This window comes from Vombatus ursinus, unplaced genomic scaffold (genome assembly GCF_900497805.2).
Source record: "Vombatus ursinus unplaced genomic scaffold, bare-nosed wombat genome assembly UNPS02014786.1, whole genome shotgun sequence".
In the NCBI taxonomy this organism is placed as follows: Eukaryota; Metazoa; Chordata; class Mammalia; order Diprotodontia; family Vombatidae; genus Vombatus; species Vombatus ursinus.
The window spans coordinates 44,843,278-44,866,057 of NW_020954564.1; the positions used below are offsets into that span (position 1 = coordinate 44,843,278).

Here is a 22,780-nt window from a genome sequence, read left to right on the forward strand (position 1 = left end):
GGCAGTGAAGGCCTAGATGAAGAATCTGGGTTTGAATCCCAGCTCAAATACTTACTACTTAGGTAATCTTAGACACAGTGCACCCTTATTTGAGCCTTACTTTGCTCTTCTATAAAATGAGGGATTTGAACTAGATTGTCTAATGTCCCTTCTGACTAAACCCTGTGGTCCTATATAGGGATGCTTAGATGAGAGTCCATGACAGCAAAGGACAAAGAGAGTAGGAGAGGGAGGGGGGAACACAGTCATTTCTGAGTGACATTATTTCTTACAAGTCTACTATCACAGCTTATGAGCATTAAACAGTTGCCATGCAGCTATAACTGCCACATTGAGGGGGGAAATACCTTTTCTTAGCTCCACACAGGTCCAGGAAGCCAGGGGATCAGAGATGTGGAAAATCTCAAAGAAAGAGATCTCTTTGGACCTTTTGATTTACATCTTAATCAAAAACCTGTTACCTCATTGTTGTCTCTGAGCCTCCTAAAAAAAAGAAAACAATGATAAGAAAAGTCTATATTTATAATAGCATTTTATATTTTGCAAAGCATTATTTTCATAAGTTACCTGAGAAGTAGATATTATCAATCAGTCTATCAATAAGTATTTATTAAGTGCCTGCTATGTAACAGGCACTAAGTTAGCTTCTGGGACTATAAGTACAGAGACTAAAGCAATCTCTACTCATAATCTCCACTGATGGAGAGACAACAAGTACATGTGAAAATATGTCAAGAATAAACATGAAGTGAATAAATACAAATATTTAGAAAGTAACCAAATAGAGGGTAGTTTGGAAAGGAGGAAGATGTTGGGGGAATGAGGAAAAGCTTCATGCAGAATATGACCCTTGAGTTGCATCTTAAAGGAAGAGAGGGACTGTGAGGTAAGGGTAAGGAGTGAGTCTTTCCAAGCTTGGGAGAGAACCAGTGTAAAAGCCTGGATGGGAGAGATGGGGTATTGTGAATCAGGAAGAGAGGAAGAAGGCTAGTTTGACAAGGTTGCAGAGGGTAGGAGGAAAAGTGCTGTACGATGAGACGGAAGAGATTTTATAGGGCGTTAAAATCTAAACAGAGGAGTTTATATTTGATTCTAGAAGCAATAGGTAGCCACCAGAGTTTGTTGAGTAGGGAAATCACATGATCAGATCTGTACCTAAAGAAAATGAATTTGGCAGCAATGTATAGGACAAAGTGGTGAAAGACCTAAGGGAAGAAGACCATTTAGGAGCTTTTGCAGTAACCTAGGTATGAGGGCCTAAACTGAGGTAGTTGCTGTGTGAATTAAGAAAAGGATTCAGATGTAAGAGATGTTGTGAAGATAGAAATGGCATGGTTTAGCAACTGTTTAGATATGTGGAGTGAGAGAAAGTAAAGAATCAAGATAATGTTGAGGTTGTGAACCTGGAATAATGGAGATTCAATATCTTTGGAAAAAATAAGAAACTTTGGAAGAGGGAGAGTTTTTTGTTTAGGTTGTTTTGTTTTGTTTTGTTTGCAGGGGCAGGGAATATGGTTGGGAGAAAATAATGCATTTGGTTTTGAACATACTGCATTTGTTTCCAGAATATCCAGTTTGAAAAGTCCAATAGTCACTTGGTGATGAAAGACTAGAGTTCAGGACAGTGATTGAGACTGGATATATAGTTCTGGGAGTCATTAGCATAGAGATGAAAGTTAAACTGTAGAAGTTGATGTGTTTACCAAGAAGCAGTGAAGAGGAATAAGAAGAGAGGGTCTAAGACAGATGTTGGGGAACATTCCCAGTTAGGGTACATGACAAGGGTGATGAACGAGCAAAGGAGACTGATGAAAAGTCAAGCAGCTAAGAAACAGAAGAGAACAATGTCATAAAAACCCCAAGAGAAGAGAGTATCTAGGAGGAAAGGATGATCAATAGTGTCAGATGCATCAGAGAGGTTGAGATGGATTAGGACTCACAGACAGTTAATCTTGGAGAGAGCAGTTTGAGACGAGTGATGAGAAAGTCAGAAGCCAGAAGGGCTGACAAATAAGTGAGAGGAGAAGTAGAAGTATAATTATCCCCATTTAATAGATTAGGAAGATGAAGGGAGGAAGCATACTGCAGTTGAAACTACACCAGCTCTAGAGCTGAAGGACCTGGATTTAAGTTCTGCCTCTGTCATGCACTACCTGGGTGACCGCAGATAAGCCACATCAGCTCTCTGGGGCACAATTTCCTCATTTGTAAATGTAGCAGAGGGAGAAGACTGGGTGGCTTCTAAGGTCCCTTCCAGCCCTAAATCTATAATACTGTGATCCTGTGAAACTGAGGCAGGCTTCTGGCTCCCATTTTAATGTTCTTTCTACTTCAACAAAAATTAGGTTAGGGTGAAATAGGTAAAAAGATACTGTGAGTGGAAAGTGTGCAGGAAAGGACACACACACACACACACACAGAGCCCCTAGTACTGAGAAAGAATTGTGTGAAGCATAAACGTATGAGATAAGTAACAGGGAAAGTTTGAGAATCGGTCAACAAATACGGGATGGGAAAGGTCTCAATGGCCAGACCAAGGTATCTGAACTTTACCTCAAGAAGCCATTGAACATTTTTGAGCAAAAATACAAAATGGTTTATTGATCTGGTGATGGTGTCCAAGGTGGATCAGAATAGGCAAGAAAATAGAGGCAGAGAAGACTAGTAGGGAGGTTGTTGCTACATTCTAAGCCTGGGGTGTTTGGGTACAGAACTAGGGTGTTAGGAGTGAAAATGAAAAGAAATAGCCTATTATAGTAGAAAAAAGTAAAGAGGTAATGGTTCTAGAGCCCTATCTGTTACTAGCTTGCTATATGACCTTGAGCACTCAATTTTCTCTGAGCTGCAGCTACCTGTTGTTTTTTTTAAAGTGGTAGAGATAAGAATTGGTCTAGAAAATCCGTCAGGTCCCCTCCATTTTAAAATTCTGATTTATAACATATTATACTATAAGGCCTATTCTAGAACTTTGATTTTTTTTCAAGGATAGAAAATTTCATCCTGGAAAATGTCAAAGAGCTGGCAGTAATTAGTAACTGATTATTGCAAGGGTGCAGGCATCAAGGACCTCTCTTCAGCCCAAAAACCTGAAACAGTGGTAGTACCATAAACAGAAATCAATAGTGGAATCTTAGGTAGGGAGAGAAGTTCAGCTTTAGAGAAGTTGAATTTGGGGCCTGACTGTGTTGAGCATCACTGAACTGGGATTGAAGAACAAAACAATTACTTTCCTGCCTACAAATGAGTTACATTCCAAGCCAATCCCAGGTCATGAAAAACACAAGCCAGAAAAAAAAATCATAAGGAAAGACAAAGTAGCCTAAATTAGATGAAGAATAAAAGGTAGATATATATATAGGGAGAATGAAAAAATTTGATTTAATTTTAGAATAGAGTTGGCATTTAAAGTAATTCATTTCTTATTTCAAATCATGGTTGATTAACTGTTAGTGACTGAGTAAATCTAGTGACTAGATTTATTCTTCCACACTCCAGACTTGAGACGGGGGAGGAGAAAGACTTTATGCCATGCTGCTCTCTACAGAAATAAAAATGAAAATGCCAGGCTGCCCTTCTCCTATTCTCTTTCATATTAAAATCAAAGAAACTCAGAGTTGAAAGGGACTTGAGAGGCCACCTAGTCTGTCTGAATAGGATATTCTCAACTTGTGGTCATCCAACTTCTGCTTGAAGACCTCCAATAATAGGAAATTCACCATATCCAAACGCAGCCAATCTCACTGGTAGACAATTATAATTATTAGGATTTTTCTTCCTTATATTGAGCCAAAATTTATCTCGCTTAAATTTCCCCCCATTATTCCTAGTTCTCCCCTCTAGGAGCAAGCAGAACAAATGTAATTCCCACTGTGATGTTATTATAGGTCTGGACAAAACACACACGAAAAATCTTAACCAAAGTAGTCAAAGAAAGATACTTCGTATTTGTTTCTTTGGACCTTTTAAATCATGATGCCCACTTAAAAAGTTTCAGGGCATTCCTATCACAAGACATACCATTAATAATAAAAACAAATGAGGCAGCTAGGTGGCGCAGTGGATAGAGCATTGGCCCTGTAATCAGAAGGACCTGAGTTCAAATCCAGCTCAGACCAGACACTTGACACTTACTAGCTGTGTGACCCTGGGCAAGTTACTTAACCCCAATTGCCTAATAATAATAATAACAACAACAACAACATTAAATGACATGGTTTCTTAAACAAAGGATGTTGTACACCCTAATTCCTTTAGAAGTTTTCAGAATTTAACCAGAAAGGTTAAATTTTGGCTAAGGTAACAGTTTGGTTTTCAAGTCGTCACACTAAAGCAATTGTTATCAGACTCTGAATTGGTCCACCAATTCTGGAAAGCATTTCAGAATTATGCAAAGAAAATGACTTTTCATTCAGAAGTGTCCTTGCCTGTTGCTCCATAAATTCCACTGATAGGCATATATCCCAGAGGGGTAAAAAAGAAATTTTAAGGTACCATATACACCAAAGTTTTTATAGCAGCACTCTAGTAGTAAAGAACCATAAAGAGATGCTCATCAGTTGTAGAATTGCTAAATTAAGTTATGGGATGTGAATGTGGCAGTATGGAATAGAGCAAGGAGAGCTGGCTTCTAGGGAAGTTAGGAAGTCCCAAGTTCAAGTTCCACTTTCAACACATAGAGTTGTGGGACTCTAGGCAAGTCACTTAACCTCTCAATATTCCAGACAACTGTCTAAGATGCTTAAATTTCAGAGGAAGTGGCAGCCTGCATTGATAGAGAGAATGTCCTCATTTGGGAGTTCTCTATACCAATGAAATTACAGATCTAGTACCTATTCCTACCTGAATGTAATGGAATATGACTGTGCTGCAAAAAATGGTGAATGTGATTCCTAGATGTTAGTACTAAGTGAAGCTGGGTTAAGAAAGCTACAAAACTACAGAAAAGGAGCTCTGTTACCCTACAATTTTCAAATAAAATAGTAGCTATTAAATGGCTTTGCGAAGTAAAAAGTATATATAAAGTATCATAAAGTCTTAAAATTGAAGGGGCCTCATGGGTCATTTATCCAACCCACTACCTGATTCATTACCACCCAGTGCCATATCCCATCCCCAACAAGGGTATGTGATTATATAAATGTAGCTTTAAGGTGGTGGGAAAATCAGTTTCACAAGTCTAAGATAGGGATGCATAACTAATCAGCAGATTGTCTGAAATGTGATAGACTGGCCAAAAAGCGAGTACAAATTTAAGCTACATTAATAGAAATTCGGTGCCTAGGACTTGGGTGGTTATTGCCCTGATGAGATTCCATGTTGTAATCAGTTCTGGGTGGATTAATTGAGGGCGGAGCCAAGATGGTAGAGTAAAATCAGTGACTTGCTTGAACTCTGCCCCAAACCCCTCCAAATACCTGTAAAAAATGGCTCTAAACAAATTCTAAAGCAGCAGAATCCACAAAAAGACAGAGGGAAACAAATTTCCAGCCCAGGACAACCTGGATGATAGATCAGAAAGGTAATCAGTTCTGGGCACCACATTTTAGAAGAGGCACAGACGAACTGGAGCCAGGACGGTGATGATGTTGCCATAGGAGAATCAGTGAAAGAAATGGGGATTGTTAGCCTGGAAAAAAAGCTTTGAAAAATCATAGGGAGTGCGGTCATGGGCATGTGGAAAAGAGATTAGATTTTTCTGCTTGATCTAGAGAGTAGAACCAACAGAAACAGTTAGAAGTTGTACAGTTCCATATAAAGAAAAACTTCCTGACCATCAGCTGTGCAAAAGTAGAACGAGCTGACTCAGAACTGGAAAGGTTTCCACACACCACTCCACATCCCCCACTAGAGGTCTTGAGGCCAAGACTAAATAACCACTTATTGGGATGTTGTAGGAGAAATTCTTAGTCTCTAAATTCCAACCCTTAGAGTGTGTGTGTGTGTGTGTGTGTGTGTGTGTGAGAGAGAGAGAGAGAGAGAGAGAGAGATCGAGATCATACTTGAGGGGAAAGTTTAAGATGTAGTCTTAGATTTCTTTGTGAAATTTCCTCCAGGAAAGCCCCCATGGCCTGGGATGTTAAAATCTCATCAAGAAAGAAAGTAAACTATTAAAAAGATTATTTGTGGTTTACAGTTTTTATTGCTCACTAGAGAGCAGATTAAGTGATCAAATAAGCCTTTTTCCTTTTTTTTTTTTAATTTCTCTTTTCTCATGAGGTAGATTGTTAGACTAGATTCCTGCTTAGATTATGTTCATAACACTGGTTTCTTCCTAATACTAGTTGTTCTAGTAAATACATTGTTCTAGTACAAAAACTATAAAATTTAGTTCACTTCAACCAGCTTTTATTAAGTGCCTATGTGCAAGGCAAATGGATAAAAGAGGAGAGACAACTTGGAGACTTGCAGTGGTTTAGGTGAAAAGTTAATAAAGACCTGAAAGGATCATGACTATCTGTGAAGACAGAAAGGGACAGAAAAGATGTTGTGGAGCTAGAAGTGACAGGAATTGGCATCTGATTGGATTTGGGTTGAGGGTAAATGGAGAGTTGAAGATGACTTTGAGGTTTCAAACTTGGATAACTAGAAGGTTGACAGCACCTTCAATAGAAGTAGGGAAGTTTAGAGGAGGTCTAGGTTTAGGGTAAATGATAAAAGAGTTTAATTTTGGACTTGTTGAGTTTGAGTTTGAAATGCCTTTGGACATCCAGATGAAGAGATTTGGCAGATGGTTGTGTGAGACTAGAACTCAGGGGAAAAATCAAGGCTTAAATGTATGTATGTAAGGATCATCTGCGCAGAGATAATTGAACCCATGGAAAAAGATGAAATCACCGAGAAAAGGTGTAGAGAAAAAAGGGAAGGCCCCACACAGAGTTTTATGAGGCACCCACATTTGGAAAGCAAGATATAGATGATCCAGCCAAGGTAATTGAAATCGGAATGACAAGCATATGTGGACATATGTAGGATAGAACAACTAAAGAGTATCTAGAAAGAGGGAGCGATCAACAGTGTCAAAAACTGCCTAGAATTTGTATTAATGATGGTTCCTTCTTTTTACAATTTTATGTGAAAAAGGGCTACATGGACTACATATTCAATATGAGTTAATAAAGTGACGTAGCATTCAAAAAGTTAGTGTGACCTTAAACTGAATCACCATAAGCATAGAGTTCCATATGAATAAAGTGATAGCTTCCTTGTCCTGTGATCAGGCAGGTCACATCTGGAGTATTGTATTCAGTTTTTGTTGCCACTTTTAAGGAAGGCCATTGGCAAACAAGTCATAGAAGATATGTATAGAGGTATAATGGCTCAATATCAAGAAACTCCCAGAGCTGATAAAAAATATAACGGACAAGTCTTAGAAGGTATGGGGATGAGATATCCCATCACAAGAGGTCTTCAAGCTAAAATGAAATGGCTGTCAGAGTAGTACAGTGGGTGCTCTGCTCAGATAGAGGTAGAACTAAATGATCTGTAAGGTCCCTTCCAATGGAGTTTCTGTAGTTTTCTGATTGTTGCATCAAAGTGCCCCTCTATACATACACACATAAGTTAGTCTTTTTTTCTTTCTGTATTGTCTCCCACGTACACAGACACTTAATGAGAGAGGCTTTTTTTTTTTAACACTTCAGAACTTCTATGTTGCTTTAAACAGACTAGATTCGTGAAATTAAAACATATCTGAAAGATGAAACTTTCACGTGATGGCCAAGTCAAACACTAGCATGATCATACACACAGAACTAAGTCAATGGTAGGACAAATGCTCCTACGGAATGGTTAAATACTCATCACTCCCCTTTCTCTGCTTCCCAGTCAGCAAGAAATATGAGGACCAGGCCTCTTTATTGATAGCACATTTGGGGCAGCTTGGTTGTGCATTGTATAGATAGAGTACCAGGCCTGGAGTCAGAAAGACTCATCTTTGTGAATTCAAATCTGACCTCAAATACTTGCTAACTGTGTGACCCTGAACAAATCACTTACCCCTGTTTGCCTCAGATTCCTCATCTGTAAAATGAGCTAGAGAAGGAAACCACTCCAGTATCTTTGCCAAGGAAACCCTAAATAGGGTAAAGAAGAGTCAGACATGACTAAAAACAACTCAACAACAACAGAAACATGGCATAGTAAAGCATGGGTGCATTTAGAAAAGAAATTACGGGACAAATGAGATTGAAACCAAGGAACCAGTCTTGCAAAAAGTCACCTTTGTGACTCAGGGGCCTGAGCTTTCCCGGTAGGTGGTTGTACATAGGTTTGCTGAGCCTTGACTACACAAATCAATATGGTTGATTAGGAATGGAGTTCATGGTAGGTTGGGAATGGAGTTTAAATTGTACAAGCAATTCTAACACAATAAAGCAATTCTAACACAGTTTTTAGTTCTTGGAAACATATCACGAAACTTCATAAAAATCCTCCCTCGCTCTGAAATTGATTAGAGAGAACACTCAGGCCATGACCGCTAGACAAATGGAGGAGGGGAAGAATAATAATACATAAAGTGCTTCTTTTTTAATGAAAGAAATTTTTAAAGCTGTACAGTCAGGCTCGAGTTACACAGTTCACAGGCATGGTAGGGAAGGGAAAAAGTCATATTTAACCAAGGAGTAGGCTGGACTTGCCACCAGACAGATTCCTTGTGAATGATACTGATGCATCTAGATTGGGAACAGGAACAACAGTCACAGATTTATCTTCATTCTGTCTCAGGTCTCCTCGTAAGTCTGCCTCCATGTTTTCATGGACATTACCTTCTCCTTTTGTACCTAAAAAGTCTCCAGAACTTGTTTCGGAAGAATTTCCTCTTTGGAACCCAGGTGGTTCAGAATCATCTCCACTAGACTGAACTCCTGCTGACGTAGGTCAAGAAGGTAGATTTTCTTCAGGTGTTCCAAAATATTAGATTCTATTTTGTTCTCTCTCATTGGTTGATCTTTAGGCTCATCAAAGCCCAAAGAAAAGTTAGACGCTCCACCCCAGAGGATGTAACTCTTCAAAAGTATTCCTACCATTCAGGTTGATGTGCTTGAAGGTGGTGGTGGTCATAACAAGGTGTGTTGGTCTATGGGTGGTGGTGGGGATAAATGGCAGATAATCAGTTTTCATTGTGACTAGTATTGTCCACTTAACATTAAAAAAAATGGACATATTTTTCCGCTAATAACTTGTAGAAGAGAAGCTTGTTCAGTTCAGATTGTACTTAATGATCTTGGAGGTCTCTGCCAACTATGAAATTGTCTGAGTACCACAGTCTTTCATTTCTGCAGCCTATTCAAGGAAGGCACAAAGAGCATTTTCTACTTAGAATCATAGTAGAATCTCAAGACTGAGACGTACTTCATAGCTTAAGTCCAATACCTACCTGAAGTGTAGAATTGCTCTATAATATCCACTGATGAACGGTCATCCATTGACAGACAATTCACTATCTTACAAGGTATCAAGTTACATCAATGGATAGCTCTAATTATTAGAAATTTCTTCCTTATGTTGAACTAAACTTTACCTCGCTTTAATTTTAGTTGCACTTCCCCTGAGCAAATTATTCCTCTGAGGCAAAACATAATAGGTCATAATCCAACAGTTCTTAACCTCGGGACCATAAATTTGTTTGTTCAATATTTTGTTAACTATATTCCAATATAATTGGTTACCTTTGTAATCCTCTATATTTTATTTTATACTCTAGTCCATCCTTTACTCAGATAACAAAGTAATTTTCCCCGTGACCATGTTGCCCACCCTTTTCAGTGAACTCCAGTGTTTACTCCCCAAACTTCCTGTTACTTCCAGGATCATTATAAAATCATTTAAAAACCTTTCATAACTGGGCCCTTTCTTACCTTTCCATTCTTCTTATAACTTATACTCTCCTCACATACTCTGTGACCCAGTGACACTGGCCTCTTTGCTCTTCCTCACACACAAGACACTCCATCTCCAGACTCCATGCATTTTTATTGGCTGCCACCCAAGCATGGGATGCTTTCCCTACTCATCTCCATTCCTGGCTTCCCTTCTTTTCTTCAAATATCAGCAAAAACTCCCCTTCTGCAAGAATCCTTTCCAGTTCTCCTTTAATGCTAATGCCTTCCCTCTGTGATTATCTCTGTAAACTTGTTTGTACACAGTTGTTTGCATGTTGTCTCATTAAATTATAAGCCCCATGGGTGCTGGAAATGTTTTTACCTTTCTTTGTGTCCCCATTGCTTAGCATAGTACCTGGAACATAGTAGGTGGTTAATAAATGCTTCTTGACTTGACTTGGCTTACATTTAAAAACACCCAGATTATGTTAGGTGATTTTCCCTAACCTTCCTTTTCCTTCTCCCTCCCACCCTCCACCCCTGGCTGAGGATATGAGAAGGGGATCATAGGTTTCACCAGACTGGCAGAGGGGTCCATGACACAAAAAAGCCTCAGTCTAATCTCTTTTCTACATGACAGTCTTTCAGATAGTCGAAGACAATTCCTTTCTTCCCTCCCCAAATTATACACCATACATTTAGAGCTGTAAGGAACCTTAGAGATCTTCTCATTTAGTTTCCCACACACATATTTTTACAGATGAGACCAAGAGGTTAAGTGTTTGTCTAAGTTCACAAAGGTAGTAAATCTTTTCCCAGTTACACATCCCTAGTTCCTTCAGCTAGTCCTCCACTTTCACCTCACCAGATCCCTGCAGCTCCTGTCAACTGCCATAACAACTTTTATGTACTTAAGTATACTTTTTATTATTTCTTCTCTATTATAGACTCTGTGAAAACTGAGTCTGTATCTTTTTCATCTTTGTGTCTCTCTTAGGGTATAATACAGGATCTTACACATTTTGTGTGCTTAGTAAATGTGAACTAAATTCTGTATGGCTGTGGTGATAGAATTCTAAGCATAATTAGTTCACTGACACTCTGATATATGTGGAGTTTTTTTAGCCCTTGTAGTAGTAAGCACAATTCTGGGCACATTGTAGATATTCATTGTTCATTGTCGTGTCAATACAAACTTATTGCAGATTTTCTAAATGCATTCTCTGACTACCAACTCTGACTTAATGCAACTATATATAAGTGTCTAGATAGATAGAATTTAATTTCCTTGAATTCTGGGCCTCTTGCTGGCATCATACCTAGCACCATAGTAGATGCTTGATAAATGCTTTTTGGCTATAAATTGATGTATAACTTTTGTTCATCTGATACGCAGGTTGAATATAATAACCCTGTGTCAGGTACTTTAAAAAGATTAGTTGAAAGAGTGAATAAAATATCCTTAAACTAATCTCTCTAAAGTTACCAGGGATCTCTTAACTGCCAAATCTGATAATCATTTTCTATTCCTCTTCCTTCTCAACCTATTTGCTGCATTGGGTAGGGGGTGGGGAGTCCAGTTTATTACAAATTTTTTCAGTTAGCAAAAATCCTGCTTCTCTCCTTCCCATTCAACAATCCCCCGTCCCCCTTGAGAACAGAAGGAAAAAAAAATCCCTGTCACCAACCCATATAGTCAAGCAAAAAAAAACAAAGAAACCACATTGGCTGTATCCAAAAAAATATATGTCTCAGATGTCAGCCTTGATTCTTCACTCTCATCTCCCATATCCAATCTGTTCCCAAGTGTTATTGATTCTACCTTTGCAACATCTCTTGTACATACCCCCTTCTCTTCTCTGACAGTCACCACCTTGGATCAGGCCCTTATCCCCACCCATCTGGATGATTGTAATAGCCTGCTGGATGGTTTTCCTGCTTCAAATCTCCCCTTATTCTAGTCCGTCTTCTACTTAGCTATCCAAGTAATTTTCCTAAATTGAAGTATGACTATATCATTCCCTTATTCAGTAAACTCCAGTGGCTCCCTATTGTCTCCTAGATCAAACAGAAAATTCTCTGTTTGGCTTTTCAGAGGCCTTCATAACCTGTCCCCTTCCTACCTTTCCAGTCTTCTTTCACCTTAATCCCCCTCCATGTGCTCTATAATCCAGTGACACTGGGCTCTTGGCTGATCCTCACTATAAGACATTCTGTCTTCCAACTCTGCATATCCTCCATGCTTGTAGTATAATCTGTCTATCTGTCTCTCTCTCTCTCTCTCTCTCTCCCTCCCTCTTCCTCTTCTTTTTCTCCCCACTCTCTCTCTCTCTCTACCTCACTACCCCCATCTCTGCTTCTGGTCTTCCAGAATCTTCCAAATATCAACTAAAATCCCACCTTCTGCAAGATGCTTTTCCCAGTCCTTCTTAATGTTAGTGGCTTCCCTCTGAAATTATTGTCAAGTCATCCATTATACATTTTATTTGCACATAGTTGTTTATATGTTATCTCCCCTATTAGACTGTGAACTCCTTGAGGTCAGGTATTGCTTTTGCTTTTCTCTCTGTCCCCAGTGCTTAGTGCAAAGCCTGGTGCTTAATAAATAGTTGATATTTTTAAAAATTATAGTTAGCAAAAATTCCCCTTCTCTCTCCCCCACCCCACTAATTGAGAGCAAAAGGAAAATAACACCCCTGTCGCAAACATGTATAATCAAGTAAAACTAATTTCCTCATTAGCCATGTCCAAAAAAAAAAAAGTTATGTCTCATTCTGCACTTGAGTCCATCTTTCTGGTAGGAAGTGGATAGCATATTTTATTATTAGTCCTCTGGAATCATGGTTGGTGATTACACTGATCAAAGGTACCAGTTCTTTTGAAGTTGTCTGTCTTGACCATATTGTTGTCAGTGTATAAATTGTTCTACTTCTGCTTACTTCACTGTGTATCAGTTTGTATGAGTCTTCCCACATCTCTCTGAAAACATCTCTTTCATTGTTTCTTATAGCTCAACAATGTTCCATCACATCCATATACCACAACTTGCCCAGTCGTTCCCCAGTTTATGAGTATCTCCTCTGATTCCCATTCTTTGCCACCTCAACAGGAGCCATAAATATTTTTGTACATCCTTAGTTTGTTTTGTTTAGGAATAATCCTTTCCTTAATCTGCTTTCCCACTAATTTGGTTTTTTCCCTTCTCCCCTTTCCTTCCTGTTTCCCTGTTGAGTGAGATGTATATATATATGTATGTATGTATGTATGTACATATGTACCAATTCAGATGAGAGTAAGGTTCATATATTAGCTGCTCGCTCCAAGCTTCCTCCTCCTTCTTTGTATAGAAGTCTACTTGTACACCCAGATTATATTAGGTGATTTTCCCTAACCTTCCTTTTCCTTCTTCCTCCCACCCTCCACCCCTGGCCAAGTATATTATTATTCTCTCCTAAGATCAGCAAGACATAATAGAACCACTCCCAGGACTTCTCTCTAATTAGATGCCCTGTATGACCCCCAATGACCATAAGATTTCATGGGGACAATTATCAACTCCCAATATTAGAATGTAAGCAGTTTATCTTTTTTTATCATTGTTCATTTTGTGTTTACTTTTTATGTTTCTCTTAACTCTTATGTTTGACATGCAAAATTTCCATGACATTCTAGAGCCCTTTTATCAAGAGTGCTTGGAAGTCTTCTATTTCATTAAAAATCCAGTTTTCTCCTGTAGGATTATCTTCAGTTTTGCTAGGTAAGTTATTCTGAGCTGTAAGACTCTGCCTTCTGGAATATCATATTCCAAGCTTTCTACTTTTTTAAAGTGGTGGTTGCTAAATCATTGGTGGTCCTGATTATGGCTCAACCAGTCTTTAATTCTTTCTTTCTGGTTGCTTGCAGTGTTTTTTGTTTGTTTATTTGTTTTTTCCTTTGACTTGGTAGCTCTAGATTTTGGCTGTAATGCTCTTGGGAATTTTCATTTTGGGGTTACTTTCGGGAGGTGACTGGATTCTTCCTTTTTATTTTTTTTTAACTTTGCCCTCTGGTTCTAAGATGTAGGCAGTTTTTTTATTTGTTTTTTTAAAGATTTCTTGAAATATGACATCTGAGCTCTTGTTTTGGTCATGTCTTCAAGTTAGTCTGACTATCCTTGATTTTTTGTCCTCAGTCTGCTTTCTAGGTCAGCTGTTTTTGCTACAAGATATCTTACATTTTCTTCTATTTTTTTTTCAGTCTTTTGACTTTACTTTTACTTTTTTTTGTTCTCTTATGGAATCATTGTCTTTTCATGGTCCATTTGAATTGTTAGGGAGTTTATACCTTGGGCAAGGTTTTAGGCCTCTTATGACAAGCTGATAATTCCATTTCTAATTTATTCTTCCATAGTTCTCATTTCTTTTCCAATTTTTTTCCTCTAGTGCTCTCATTTCATTGACAGAACCTTTTCTTTCTCACTTGCTTCATTTCTTCCAGGGATTCTAGTTGAATTTGTGCCTGTGCTATGTTTTTTCTTGAGGCTTACTTGTAGATGTTTTGGAGTTGTTCTCTACTGAGATTGTGTCTTAAGTGTTGTTCAGTCATTCAGTTGTGGGCAACTCTTTGTGACCCCATTCTTGGCAAAAGTACTTGAGTGGTTTGCCATTTCCTTTTCCAGTTTTTTGTTTTGTTTTGTTTTTTAATGCAGGCATGAATGAAGTGACTTGTCTAGGGTCACAGAGCTAGTAAGTATCTGAGATCAGATTTGAACTCTAGTCTTTCTGATTCCAGGCCCAGGACTCTATCTACTTTGCCACTTAGCTGCCCTGTCTTAAGTATACCTATCACCATAATAGTTTTTTATGATGGTATTCTTTTTTTTTTAATTAGGCAATTGAGGTTAAGTGACTTGCCCAGGGTCACACAGCTAGTATGTGTCAAGTGTTTGCTCTGAGGCTGGATTTGAACTCAGGTCCTCCTGACTCCAGGGTCGGTGCTCTATCCACTGCGCCACCTAGCCCCAGTATTCTTTCTTAGTATGTTTGCTTGTCCTTTCAGCCTACTTTCTAACTTTACGTTAGGGCCAGGCATATTGTACTTCTGGAGTGAAGGTCTGAGTTAGACTTGTGGCTGCTTTCTTAGGGGTACTGAGTTTTATGTTATTCTAGGATCTCAGGAACAGCTCAGGCTGAGGACTTAAAATTGCTTTCAGTGCCCCAAAAGTGATCTGATCCAAGGTAAAGTCTGATGCATAGCTACCACCTTAGTTAAGGTCCTCATTCTCTTTTGCCTAAATTATTACAACAACCTAATAATTGATCTTCCTGCCTGAAGTTTCTCCCTACTTCAGTCCATTTTCTGCATTGCTAGGCAAAGTTCTTTTCTTTAAACACAGATCGAACCATGTCATTTCTCTACTCAATAAACTTAAGTGGCTTCCTTATTGTTCTAGAATCAAATACAAAATGTACTGCTTGGTTTTTAATCCCTTCATAACCTGGCCCAAATAATCTTTCTAATCTCATTGGACATTATTTACACCCTCCTGAACTTTGCAATTCACCCAAACTGCGCTTCTTTATGTGTTTGTGATATTCCATCCCCCATCCCCATGCGTCTGCCTTGGCTTATCTCTCTCACCCTTGGACTTCCCTCACCACAGCCTCAGAATCCCTTTCTTCTTCAAAAGTGAAAGCAGCTGAAGTACCACCTTATCTACATGAAGCCTTTCCTGATCCCCTTAGCTGAGAGAGAGAAATTTATATATGTCTATAAATGTGTGTATGTTGTCATCTCTCCTTTTAGAATGTAAATTCCTTGAGAGTTGGGATTGTGTTTTATTCATTTTAAGTATTTCTATTCCCAGCACCTAAAACCCTGCCTGTCACATAGTAGATGCTTAATACATACTTGTTGATTTATTGATTGAATGGTTAGTCGGTGACTTCTCAACTTCTCATAAGAAACTAGATTTTCATAAGCAAACTGTTTAAGCATTATGAAATGCCTTTAAATATTTTCTTGAAATTCCTAATTGTATTCATTGCTTTGATTTATATAAAACCATAAGCTTCTTAAAACATGGGTTTTTAACCTGAAGTCCATGACCTTTTAAAAATATTTTGGTAACCATATTTCTATGTAATTGTTTCCTTTCTGATCACAGGAATTTTATTTTATGTGTTTAAATATATTGTTCTGAGAAGGAGTCCATAGGCTTTACCAGAATGCCAAAAAGGACCAGGACACAAAAATGTTTAACCCTTGTAAAGGGTGTTGTTTATCGGTATTTTGAACATATTAATGAGTTATCCTAACTTTTGATTCTATTCTAAGTAAATTTTGCTTTATAATTCTTCTACTCTAGTAATGAATTATGTTATCTATACATTTATTCAGGGACATTTTACATATAATTTCACATAGTATTCTCATAATTAAAGAAGGGATCTCTGATTTTATCAGCCCAGGGCCTTCCTGGCCTAATAACAACATAGATCTCACCTCCTCCATATTTGGGTGACTAGTTCTTTGTGAATTGCTGTGACCAACAGAAAATAAATCATCTGATAAGGAACCTCTCTACTTCCCTAGGATAATCTTTGGATAAGAGGCAATATAGTCAACACCTATGTATGCTCATAGTAATTTCAGCTTGATATAGTTGAGAACCCAGAATCACCCTCACACCAGAAAAAGGCATTGGGAATAGACATCAGTTGAGAAATTTCACTTTGTTGTTACTTAAACAAAACAGCTAAGGCAATACATGCACTTGAAGTAATTCACTAATATCCCAGGTACTTTAAGTGTTTTGAGCAACATAGTTTATTTTCCTTTTTATGTTTGTTTTTACTTAGCTCTTAAATTTCATTCTTGTAAGAATGCCACTTTGGTCACTTCTACCTCAGGGGGATCCTCTCACATAAACACTTCCTGACCGTTGGGTGGTCCTCCCAGAACAGATTTCTTCAGAAAGGAAGAATCAGAAGTGGCAAAGGCAGGAAAAAGTTGACAGTGAAGTTAGTATTTATGCCTTATCTATACATGATGTGGGACAGTTTTGCCAAACACTGAATAATTTTCCTGTGGGAAACTTGAGCCCTAAAAGGAAATGAACATAGCTAACTAGAGGTCTGCATATCACAAGGGGCTCATGTCTATTTTTAGCCTAGCCCTATAATGCCATATTTGGATGGAAATTATGTGATATCAGGGCACAATTTTTTTTCAATAAATGTCTGTCCTTTCTGTAGATATCAATCTAGATTGTTAACATGTGCTTTATTTTCTCAATTCAGCATACGTAATAGTGCTTATGTAAATATGAATCCTAAATAACATAGTTTTTGAAATACTTATAAGGTTAAGAAGCAATAGACATATTTCTGGAACATGCAGTGTATATTTGTGGTTCTGGAGGGCTCTTTTTGTATTGAAGATAAAGTGCTGGTCTCCAGTTTCAGTGTGCAGCTTTGGGGCAGGGTTGGGTTCTATAGGGTTTTTTGCCGTTTGGAGGCAGTTTGATATTTGTGGGTAGAGACAAAAGAAAAGATCTTGGTTATTTTGTTTTTTCAAAGAAAATAACACTGTGCTCCAGAAAACCGTTTGCAGCTTTATAACAGAGAAAGAAATAATATTGAAATAGTAATTAGTCTGTGAAGAAAATGTTCATATCAAATAGGATAGAAAACAGTGTGGTGTAGTGGAAAGGGCACTGATTTTAGTCAGGAAACCTGGGTTTTGAGTATTAACCCTTGATACCTGCCATTACAAGCAAGTAACTTGCCCTCTGACATTCAGTTTCATCTGTAAAATGAGGATAATAATCCTTGCCCTCCCTGCTGAATGGTGGTGTTTGTGAAGGAAAAAACTTTATAAACTATGAAGTGCTAAAGAAATAGGAGTTGGCTTTTTTTGTTTAATTTCACAGTGTGGGCCTCCTGCTTTCCCTTTCTTGCTTTGATTCCTGTGGGCTAAAATGAGGTATAAATACCACTTCCTCACGATGGGCTATTTTAAGGACAGTTTCATTTTTGTCTTTTTATCCACAGCAATTAGCGTGGTACCTGTTGCATAATAGGTACTTAATCAATTCTTATCGATTTGTTATAGTGTCATAGGTTTAGGGATGGAACAGACTGTAGACGTAGCTCGTCTTGTCTAAATCTCTCATTTTATAGATGAGGAAACTCAGCCTGGGAGGGAGAATTAAGTGAATTTCCTTAGGTTCACCAACGTAACAATTTGCAGAGACAAGAATCAGGCTCAGGTTGTGTGGCTCTAATTTTTACTCTCTACTATCCCATGCTGTCTCACAAGCAATGGTGGTAATAGCTGCCATTTTTTTTAAATGTTATTGGTGCCTTTTGTCTTTACATCACATTCTCTCAAAGGAAATAATCCTTTTCCTCACCTTCAGATTGAATCCTTCATTGCAATAGGAAAAAAAACAATAAATAAAAAATATCCACTGCTGTGAACACCTGCCAATTCTTTCTTCAAAGTCCCCTGCCTCTATCCTTGGAGGGGAGAGGGCAGCATGTTTCATCATCCGTTCTCTAAGACCATCAGTAGTTTTTTGTTTGCTCAGCATTTAGCTTCCTCTTTGTGATGGATTCGTTTATGTTATCACATATGTTTTTATATTCTTTCTGTTTATTGTACTCTGCATCAGTTCACACAAATCTTCCCATATTTCTCTGGATTCCTCATCTTCATTATTTCTTTATAGTAATAATCTATTACTTTCATGTACCATTATGTTTTTGGCTAGTCTCCAGTTGATGGGTTTCAGGCTCTTTAATAACTCCCTTGCTCTAGCACTTTCAGGATGACAGAGTGCTAACCTCACAGAAGAGGGTTTCCTGGGGAAGACACTGTAATGATTATTATTCTAATTATCAGTGAGAAAACCGAAACTTAGAGAGAGTGTAACTTAGTCATGTTCGCACAGCCAGTAAGTGTCCAAACCAGACCAGGTCACTTAACTCCAAACCCATTCTCTCTGTACTACTCAATAGCATCTGCAGTCAGTATTTAAATTGAACATGATCTAAATTTATTGTTACCACTATTAATAAAGTGATGTCTTCTAGCAGGCCTAAGTACCAGATACCAAAATATGCAGAGGAAAACCATCCTTCAACCTCACTGTTCCCAGAGGTTATAAATATGCTATTAGAGACAGCACCAGATAATAAAAAGAGTACTGGAGTTGGAGGCTGAAGATCTGGACCCAGGGCTTTGACCAGGACTGGCTATGTGACTTCAGACAAGCCACTTCACCTCCCTAAGCTTCAGTTTCCTTATCTGTAAAACGAGGATAACACTTCAGTCATTCAGTAGGCATTTAGTAGTAAGTCATCCTTGTGTGCCAGGTGCTAGAGATACAAAGACAAAAGGAAGAACAGTCCCTGCCCCTAAGGAGCTTAGAGTCGGGCCAGGAAGTAACATGTACATGTGTCATAGGTATAGACAAAATATATACAAGATAAATGAGGGATATGGTAAGGTGCTTGTATCTGGAGATGTTAGTAAAGCCCTCATATATAAGATAGCACTTGAGCCAAGCCTTGAAGGCAATTAAGAATTCTAAAGACAGAGGTGAGGGGTGGCTAGGTGGTGCCATAGTGCATAGAGCATTGAGCCTGGAGTCAGGAAAACAACTTTCTGAGTTCAAATCTGGCCTCAGACACTTACTAGCTGTGTGACCCTGAGCAAGGCACATAACGTTGTTTGTCTCAGTTTCCTCATCTGTAAAATGATCTGGAGAAGGAAAGAGCAAACCACTCCAGTATCTTTGCTAAGAAAACCCCAAGCAAGGTCACAAAGGGTCAGATACAACCGAAATGACTGAACAACAATAAAAGACAGAGTTTAAAGAGGGAGTGCATTGTAGATACTGGAGACAGCCATTGCAAATATATGTGGAAGATGGAGTGCCTTGCATGAGGAATAGCAAGGCCAGTTTGGCTAGACCACAGAGTATGTACTGGAAAATAATGTACAGTAAGAATAGAATGAGGTTTAGGGATAGGTTATGAAGGTCATTTGGCAAATTGATCTTCCAAAGGTACAGTTGTGACCACGTCACCCCTTCCTAATCAAGATTCAAATTCAGGTCATCCATTAAGACATGAAGGCTGAGCCAAAATAACCAAACAGAAGAAAGAAGTACATCGAATTCCCCCTCCTTACCAATCCAGTTCCTTCAAAAAGATTTTGAAAACATGAGACCAAATCTTCATCATGAAAGCCAAAAAAAAAAAAAAAGTCACAACACTATAAGTAATTTTTCCAGCTCAGGTTGTCATAATGAGACAGATAGAGGTCTGCAGATACTGGTGGCAGTCTGGCTAGGAGCAAGGATCCCAGTGCAGGGAAGAGTAAGAATAGGACCCAGATACAGCACAGAGGGGCTTTAATGTGTGTAAGGTACAGGAACGTGTACCAAGTAGTAGCTCTGACCCAGTGCTTGGTCAGACATCAAGGGCAAAATAAGGAGGGGATTTGTGCCAAGCAGGGACATTCTAGGAGGCAGAGCAGTTGAATGCTCTAGTGTTTGTACCAAGCAAGGAGAAAGTTCAGAAGCAAGCAATAACTGTGTGGCTTTGACTCCAGAAGCAGAGCTAGATCTCAGTTCCAGTCCATTCTGAAGGCTACAGAGAAATAGCCAGTATAGGAATGCCAGACCAAAGGATCAGTCCAGACACTGCCTCCATAAGTGCACATATCCAGGCCCTAACATAAAACCCAAAGTCCGGAAGTAGGCTGGAAAAATGAACAAATGAAAAAGAATATCACCATTAAAAGCTCTTATGGTGATGGGGTGCTCAAGACACAAATTCAGAAGATGACTCCAAAACATCTCCAAGCAAAGCCTCAGAGAAAGACAAAGCATGGACACAAATTCAGTTAAAATTTCCAGAAGAGATGAAACAAGTTTTTAAAAATAGTTGTGCAAGGTTTTATAAATTAAATGAGAATGTTAGAGTAAAAAATTTGATTAAGAAGTGAGAATTGTAGATAAAAGAATTGGAAAAGGAATTATCAGTTCAGCACAAGAGGTACAAAACTTTACCTAAATAACAAACTCCCTGAAAATTTAATATGGATCATATAGAAGCTAATGACTCTATGTGATAATAATAAATATTAAAACAAAGTCAAATAACTTTTTAAAAAATAACTCATAGCAAAAACAACTGACCTGAAAAACAGAGGAGAGATAATTTAAGAATCAATGGACTAATCATTCTAGAAAAGAATTTGGAACTACACCCAAAGAGCAAATAAAGCTGTGCATACCCTCTGACCCAGCAGTACCATTACTAGGTCTGTATCCCAAAGAAATCAAAGAAAAGAGAAAAAGACTTATTTATACAAAAATATTGATAGCAGCTCTTTTTATAGTGGCAAAGAATTGGAAACTGAGGGGATGCTCCTCAATTGGGGAATAGCTGTGGTATATGATTAGAATGGAACACTATTGTGCTATGTGAAATGGTGAGTAGTTCTCAGAAAAACCTGAGAAGACCTATATGAACTCATGCAAAGTGAAGTGAGCAGAACCAGGAGAACATTGTACACAGTGACAGCAACATTGTAACAGTGATCAATGTGAAAGACTTAGCTATTCTTGATCAGGACAGTGATCCAAGACAATTCCAAAGGACCCATGAGAGCTGATGAATTCTAATTGCAGATTGAAGCATATTTTTCTACTTTTTTTTTCTTGTTTTCTTTTTTATTATTTTTTTGCCACATGGCTAATATGGAAATGTGTTTTGGATGACTTCACATGTATTGTTGATATCAAATTGCTTGCCTTATCAAGAAGGGGGAAGACGTGATAGAAGGGAAAAAATTTGGAACTCAAAATTTTAAAAAATGATTATTAAAAGTTTTATATGTAACTGGGAAATATTTAATGAAATAAAAATACTTTTTAAAATTTTAATTTAAAAAAATTGCAGTCTGTGTGGCACTGGGCAAGTCACTTAACCCAACTGCCTAAAAATTTAAAAAAATTTTAAAAAATTGCAAGGCTATCAGAAAGCCATAATCAAGTAAAAGCACCTAAACCTCGTATTTTAAGAAATAAAAAAACTGCCCAGATCTCTTAGAATCAAAGGGCAAAGTTAAAAAAGGAGGAATCCACCAATCACCTCCTGAAACTCCCAAATGAAAGCTCCCAAGAATGTTACAGCCAAAATCCAGAGCTTCCCACTCAAAGAAAAAATGCTGCAACAGCCAAGAAAAAGTTAAGTACTGAGGGGCCACAGTCAGGATCCCTCACCTGTGATTTAGCAGCACCACAGTAAAGGAGTAGAATGCTTGGAATACGATATTCCAGAAGGCAAAAGAGACTGTTTTACTACCAGAATAACTTACCTAGCAAAACTGAAAATAATCCTACAGGAGAAAAATTGATTTTTAATGAAACAGAGAACTTCCAGGCACTCTTGATGAAAGAACTTTAGAGCATCACAGAAACTTTGAACTTCAGACCTAGGAGTTAAGAGAAACAGAAAAAGGTAAACACAAAATGAACAATGATCAAGAACTCAAAAAGGATAAACTACTTACATTTTAATATGGGAAATTGATAATTGTCCCCACTAAACATCTATCATCATTAGGGGTCAAAGAGGGAATCTAATTAGAGAAAAGTCCTGGGAGTGGTTCTGTTATATCTTGATGATCTTAAAAAAAGAATGGAAAGAGAGGGGAAAAGAGAGATACTCTGGGGAGTGGGAAAGACAGTGCTAGAGAAAATTATCTTACATAATCAGAGTGCTCAAGTAGAAGTCTGTACAATGAGGAGAAGGAATGGAGGGAGTGGCTAACACTTGAATCTCACATCTGAGCTATTCAGAAAAGGGAAGACCATTTCATGAGGAAAGGGAGACAAGGGGTAATTAGAGAGATAATAGTAGATTAAGATATTTGTCTTAAGTAAGATAGACTTGGAGGAC

The 22,780-nt window shown here is 38.2% G+C and overlaps 1 protein-coding gene and 1 pseudogene across 3 annotated transcripts in view; one reads left to right on the forward strand and one right to left on the reverse strand.

Moving 5' to 3' along the window:
• LOC114047178 (rab GTPase-activating protein 1) overlaps positions 1 to 22,780 on the forward strand; it is a 218,109-nt gene that overhangs the window by 141,852 nt on the left and 53,477 nt on the right. The gene's annotated exons all lie outside the window — the stretch shown is intronic.
• On the reverse strand, positions 8,711 to 9,120 carry LOC114046965 (annotated as a pseudogene).